This window comes from Odocoileus virginianus, chromosome 2 (genome assembly GCF_023699985.2).
Source record: "Odocoileus virginianus isolate 20LAN1187 ecotype Illinois chromosome 2, Ovbor_1.2, whole genome shotgun sequence".
NCBI classification, from domain to species: domain Eukaryota; kingdom Metazoa; phylum Chordata; class Mammalia; order Artiodactyla; family Cervidae; genus Odocoileus; species Odocoileus virginianus.
Window position 1 is genome coordinate 100,027,982 of NC_069675.1, and position 6,648 is coordinate 100,034,629.

Consider the following 6,648-nt stretch of genomic DNA (forward strand, 5'->3'; position numbering starts at 1 on the left):
CTGGGGAGAGCCCAGCAGGCAGCAGGCTCGTGGGGTGGGGGCCACAGAGGAAAAGCAGGCCTTTTAGGGCCTGTGCTCCCTGGATGAATGAGGGTCACCCCACCCCAGCGTCGGCCCTGGGCGGGGGGCCGGGGGCAGAGTGGAAGCACTCCCCCCCAGGGCCATCCACCTTGCCTCCCTCCTCGCTTCCTCACCCCCATCTTCCCTGTTGTCCTCGCAATGATTTTTGCAGGCCAGTCCCAGCGAGGGGGCCGGCCCCCAGAAAGTGGTGGGCCGCATCCATGCGTCTTCTGCAAAGAGCCTCATAAAAGGGGCCCAGACTGGAAATCAATTCTCTAAAGTTGAAATCAATAACAATAACTAATATTAATACGGATTATCCTTCCTTTATTGCACGTTGCAGCTGGGTTGGGGCTGGATGGTGTTTGGGAACCGGGGACGGGGCAGGGGGCAGGCTGCACCAGGGAGCCCGCAGTGACTGCGTGCGGGGTCTGGGGAAGTGGAGAAGAGTCAGCCGGGTCCGGTTGTGGGGTGGCGGGGTGTGCCGTGGACGCCTCGGCTCCTGCCTCTTGGGTTGAACTTGTCCCAGGCCTGGTTTCCCCATCACGGTCCCCACATGACTGGGCTCATCAAGTGCCCAGATTTGGGGAGGGCGGCCCGCCCCACACTTGGGACACCCGAGTCTGGAGGGGAGAAGGGGGAAGTGCATTGCACAGGAAATGGTCAGTGAGTCTCCTGGAAGTGCCCAGAACTGGGCCGGCTTTCCGTGCGGTTCTCTCCGGGGTCAGCCCAGGCCCTCGGTCAGAGTCTACAGAGAGGAAACCCAGGGCCAGGAGGCGTGTGCCTCTCTGGAAAGGGATGAGGCGCGTCACTTGGGGTCTGGGCAGTGAGTCCCCCCTCCCTTCAGAGAGGAGCAGTCACTAACTCCCATGTTCCAGCTGTGTAACTGGGGGCTGGGAGGGGCCCCCCAAGTCTTCCCTTTCGTGGGGGTAAAGCAGGATCCAGACCCAGGGCTTCTGCTCGCCAAGCTCCTCCTCGTGCCCCAGCAGGAAGCTGTGGGTGTTGAAAGCAGGGTAGCAGGGGCGAGTGTAATGCACATGTCTTTAGAGACACAGTGAATCCAGAAGGGGGCTCAGAGGACCCTGAAGACTGCGTGTGTGCACGTCTGTGTGTGTGCAAGTTCGTGTGCATGTCCGTGTGCGTGTGCACATCTGTGTGCATGTGCCAGTGTTTTGAGGACACAATTGGAAATTATTTATTCTACAATGTTAAGTGGCTAAGTGTATACACAATTATATGTATTCTGTATATTCATTGGGAATCTTCTGCAAAAAACATATACTGAAACTAGAACTAGAACACAGAAATGGAAGGAAAAGGTGAGGAATATTCTAGAGGGAAGAGGAAAGAGAATTGTGTCTCAGGAACCAGAGAGACAGTCACTGGTCAGGTGACGTGAGCCTGAGCTTCCTGGTAGCCACAGCAAGGAGAGAAAGAAGATGGGTCTGCACTTCTGGCCAACGGGAGGAAGTGTTTACCTGGGGGGTGGCTAGAGTCAAACACTGGTTTATCAGAAGGTTCCTTATGAAAGGGGAAGAGGGTGGTCCACGTCTTCGAAAGGCTTTTTCTGGACTTGCCAGGTGGTCCAGTGTTAAGATTCTGAGCTTCTACTGCAGGGGCATGGATTCGATCCCGGTCAGGGAAGTTCCACCGTGTGGCCAAAAAAAAAGGCCTTTCCTCCTGCAGGCCCTCAGCAGAGGCCGAGGGATGCTGTGAGCTCTGGAATCCACGTGGATTTGGACGGAGGGCAGCCCCCACCCCAGACAGGACCAGCTCAGTGACCACGCCAGGTTAACAGCTGTCAGGTGGAGGAAAGGGTGCTTGCTTAGTCCCACGGGGTGGTGGGGTCCTGGGGTAAGGGGCTGGGGTGAGCCAGGAGCGGGGCTGGGGTCTTCAGGCAGGTCTGTAACTGGCTGGGCTGGGTTTCTGTTGGTCTGTGACCCTGGGGGCGGCAGCCCTGGAGGTGGGGGGTGGGCTCCTTCCTGCAGCTGGCTCGGCTCCCGGACTCCAGGCCTGGCCCCACGCTGTCCCCAGCTTCTCCTGGCTGTCCCTCACTGCCTCCGTGCCTCTTGGCGGGTCAGCCTGCTGAGGCCATGTTTACCCGCCGTCCATCGCCTTGATGTGGGCAAACAGGATGGACGGGAGGGACGGGAGATAAGGCTGGGCCTCTGGATCAAAGGTGGTGGTGCTCACATTACTTGGCCCATGAGCTTATTTACTGTCCCTGAACTTTCACCTGCCCGCCACGGGGCAGAGACAGAACCACGGGGTTCTTCAGAGGGCCCCGATCTCATTCCGGGGCTCTGTGCGGTCAATGGGGCTAATGGAGGAGTGCACGCTGAAAACCGCACAAGTAAAAACGTGTGAGCCTCCCTTCAGGCAGGCCTCTCAGCAAACTGGGGTCACTGTCGTCCCCAATTCACAGATGAACAAACTGAGGCTCAGAGAGGCCAAATCGCCCATCCCGGGCGCCCTCTTAGTCAAACCTCGGGATTGTTCTTTTCTCTTTTAAAAAGATTTTTTGATGTGAACCATTTTTTAAGTCTTTATTGAATTTGTTACAATATTGCTTCTGTTTTATGTTTTCCTTTTTTTGGCCCAAGCAAGTGCCATCTTAGCTCCGCAACCAGGGACCCAACCAAACATTGGAGGTGAAGTCTTGGCTTCTGGACTGCCAGGAAGGCCCCAGGACCGGGGTTTTAACCCGCACGGCTCTGACTCTTTAGGGGGAGCCCCGTGCTGTCTCAGAGTCTAGAGGGAGTCAGGGGCTGCAGGGGCAGCGCCCCAGCCTGCAGAGGTGAGATGAGGGGGCAGCGCTCCGGCCGGCAGAGGTGAGACGAGGGGGCAGCCCCCGGCCCGCAGAGGTGAGACGAGGGGGCAGCCCACACCCCGCAGGGCTCGGCCTGTCGAGGGCGCAGACGCAGAGCCGAGGCGCCCTGCCCACTGGGCCCTTGGCGAGCGCAGGAGGTAAACCTCGGAGGCTTACTCCGAAGGCTCGGCTTGCAGGTGCTTGCTCCAAGCCCTGGGACCCGCTCTCGTCCGCTTTTTTCCTTGTACATCACGTACATTCGGCCTGATTCCGCTCCATGAGGCAGAAACCAGGCTGGACGTGAGGCTCCACTGTGGGGCTCTACCTCTGGCCCTTCTTCCTGCCAGAGCTGCAGCAGGGAGGGTGGGCTCAGGAAGCAGGGTTTCAGACCCTTCCGAGCGCATCCGCTGTGGCTGACACCTGGAGACCATCACCTGGGAGAAGCTCCCAGCAGGAGACAGGGTCTACCTGGAGCTGTCTCATGACTGCCCGGAGGGTAAGGAAACCCCAGACTGCAGAGGACTAGGAAACGGCTTCACCGCCAGCTCTGTGTGAAACCCTCCCGTTCCAGGAGCAGGGATGGAGCTGGGCCTTGGCCCACATTCCAGCTGCTCATCACACCCCCGCCACAGAGGGCCCACCATCAGGGGACTAAGAGGCTCTCAACAGGGTCCTGCCCAGGCTGACTCTGCCCACTCCTGAAGCATCTCTGTGACTGACCCTGCCAGGGAACCTCTTCTGAAACACTTCTCCCTGGCTAAATTTGGTCCTGGTTTAGGCACTGCTTCCTCCAGGCAGTCCTCCCTGATTTCCCAGGTCACTTCTATGTCTTCATCTGCGTATGCCAGCAGCACCTGGATTGTTTACTCCCCTGAAACCCCCAACACACACACATTTTGCATCTTCCCCAGGGTGGCCCCTGAGTGCTCAAGGTGTGCTTCCTGCAAGAGGTCAGCACACATGTGATCAGTCGTGTCCGACTCTGCAACCCCATGGCCTGTAGCCTGCCAGGCTCCTCTGTTCATGGAATTTTCCAGGCAAGAATACTGGAGGGGGTTCCCATTTCCTAATCCACGAGGTCTTCCTGACCCTGGCATCAAACCCTGAATTGGCAGGTGGGTTCTTTACCACTAGTTCCACCAGGGAGTTCGGTTCAGTTCAGTCACTCAGTCGTGTCTGACTCTTTGTTACCCCAAGCAGGAGCTCAGAGGAGGGAGTCTGGGAGAGGCCTGTTGCAATCAGGGTCGGGGTCTGTGTTTGCACTGCCCTCTCCCAAACCAGGAGCGCCTGGCGTCTTCCCCTTTTCGGCATCTTCTGGTCTGGTTGATGTAGTAGGTGCTCAGTAAAGCTTGATGGGCTGATGGCAAGATTCCTGGCTGATGTGCAGCCCGCCCCCGGCAGCCCAGTGGATCACAGCTCTGAACCGAAGGGCGGGGTCTACACCTCTGCACCCCGGCTTGGGCATGCCCACGCTTCCCTCGGGGGCTGGCCGACCCATTTCTGGGGCTTTTGCAAATGCAGGGGCGGTTGACACGGGGGTTTTTGGAGACAGGCGGTGGACGTCGCTCCAGAAGTGACCCCTGGGCCGCGGAGCTGGGAGGGGGAGCAGAGGTCTCCCTTTGCACGCCGTCCTCCCCCTTGAAGCAGCACACGGAGGGTCAACCCCAGGATGGCTTTGGGGAGCGTCTCCTTCCAGGGTTCCCCAGCCAAGCCTGGTGGGAGGTGGGTGGGGAGGGAGAGAGGAGCGGGCCTGGACCTGGGCACCACCTGGGCTGAGGCTCACCGCCCGCCACTGGAGCGTCTTCACTGACCCCAGTGGAGTTTCTCATGAGCCAAGGATTATACTTTCCATCCAGTGGAGGCTCTTGAGGGACTCCGCTGGGGGCCCAGTGCTTAAGGCTCCACACTGCCAACGTGCAGGACTCCAGTTTGATCCCTGGTCAGGAAACTAGATCCTGCCTGCTGCAATAAAACAGATCCCGATGGCGTAACTGGAAAAAAAAAAAAAGACAGAGATCCCGCATAAGGCAACAAAGATCGAAGATGCCGCGTGCTGCCATTAAACCCGGAGGAGCCAATAAAAAAAAAGACTTCAGAGAATCTGGTCAGTCCAGCTGTGCTCAGGAATGTTCTCTGAGCTTCCATGTGGGTCTGTGATTGCATTCTCCAGCCCCGCGCCCTCCCCTTCTATCTAGGATGGAGAGAGGGAGGGATTCCACACTGGTTGGGGGACCGTGGCAGCAGGAGACGGACCGGCTGTGCAGTGAGCTTCTGGGACACAGCCCGGGGGAAGGCGGCCTGCCTCTGAGCTCCGGGGCCCTCGCACAGCCGGGCCTGGGTGGCCGGAGACGCAGGGAATGTGGCTGCAAGCTCAGAGCTTATTGTGTGGCCAGTGGTCAGAACGAGTCCAGCTCTGCCACCACTGGCCCTTCCACTGGGCAAGGCCACGTGTCCAGTCTGGCCCCCGTCTCCTGACCTCTAAGACGGGGGTGGTCACCTTTCCTAGCAGGGCCATCCCCCATCGGCAGGGCTAACCCAGGAGCCGAGGGCAGCGAGGGCACAGTGCCTGGCCTGGTGGGTCCACAGTGGGCGGCAGTCGGGGGCCGTCCCACGCCCATGACTGATGCTCTGCCTTCCTCTGGTTGCAGGCGAGCCCTGATGGAGGTGCTGGGGAGTTAATTAAGGTCCCGGGAGTGACTTTCAAGCAGGGTGTTGGTGGGTGTGGTCCTTTAGAAGGGGAAATTCTGGGGTGTGCTCCATAGCCTCATAGAGGCTCCCAGGGGACTGAGCCCCCATTGCCTGCCGCAGACCACCCCCATCCCCGAGAAAGCAACTTTCTTCTTCCCCCAATCCCGGCTGTGCTTCCAGGAATCCCTGCCTGCACACAGAGTCCTGTCTACCGTCTGCTTTAAGGAAAGAGGGGTGCCGGCTTATCACCCTGATCTGCAGGCGAGTGGAGACCAGCTCGGTAAGTGTGATTCTGGTGGGAGAGGGGTGGGCTTCCTGGGGGAGGTGCCCTTCGAGCAGAATCTAGAAGTGACGGTGATGGGGAAGCCAGAACAGAGCTCTGCATCCCTGAGATTGCCTTCCCACACCCCCCAGCCCACGATGACCCCAGCCCCTGGCTGCCCAGCCATGACCCTTGTGACCAGAGGGAATGCAGCGGCTGGGCAACGCTCGATGGGTTCCAGGTCGGCTCCTCTGAACCTTCCTATTTGTGCAGAGTTAATGTCCCGTCATTAGTGGTTAGAAAGCTTGCGGGAGTTAAATATTAAGCGCTGTGTGTGCTGGGAAACATGGTCTCTTGTGCCCGGGGTTGATGGTCAAGGCCGGGGCCCTTGCTCTTGCTTTGGAGTTCTCCAACAGACAGGCTTTCCAGGTTGTTGAAAGAGACTAACTTGGGAGTCCTACCTCCCCGGGTCTCCATGGGCCCGGAGATGGGCCAGTTACTCCAGGAAACTCCCAAGTGCCGTGGTGGCCTGGGACCTCTGGGGTGGGAACGGCAGGGGTAGAGTTGGGCCAGGGGCTGGGACCTCTCCCCTAGGGCCTAGGAGAACAGTCCTCAAGGCACCTGCCAGGCCCCCCTCGAGGGTCCCCGGAGGGGTGGGAAGGCAGCCCCCGAGGCCCAGACCGGCAAGCCGCCTGAAGGCTCTGGGTGGGGGGGGCGGGTCACAAAGGAGGAGTCCTGCTTCCTCCCTGGCCCCCGCCCCCTGCACCTCCATCCCTCCCCCCACTTCCCTCCTTTCCTCCACAAACTCCTTTCAAAAGCACCAGCGCTG

General features: G+C 59.3%; 1 long non-coding RNA gene across 1 annotated transcript; it reads left to right on the forward strand.

The window, feature by feature from the left end:
• The first annotated feature begins 3,035 nt into the window (after nucleotides 1-3,035).
• LOC139031269 (uncharacterized) lies at nucleotides 3,036-6,168 on the forward strand. The gene is made up of 2 exons (XR_011483743.1): nucleotides 3,036-3,365; nucleotides 3,781-6,168. It is a non-coding gene; the product is annotated as an uncharacterized lncRNA (long non-coding RNA).
• The last annotated feature ends 480 nt before the right edge of the window (nucleotides 6,169-6,648 follow it).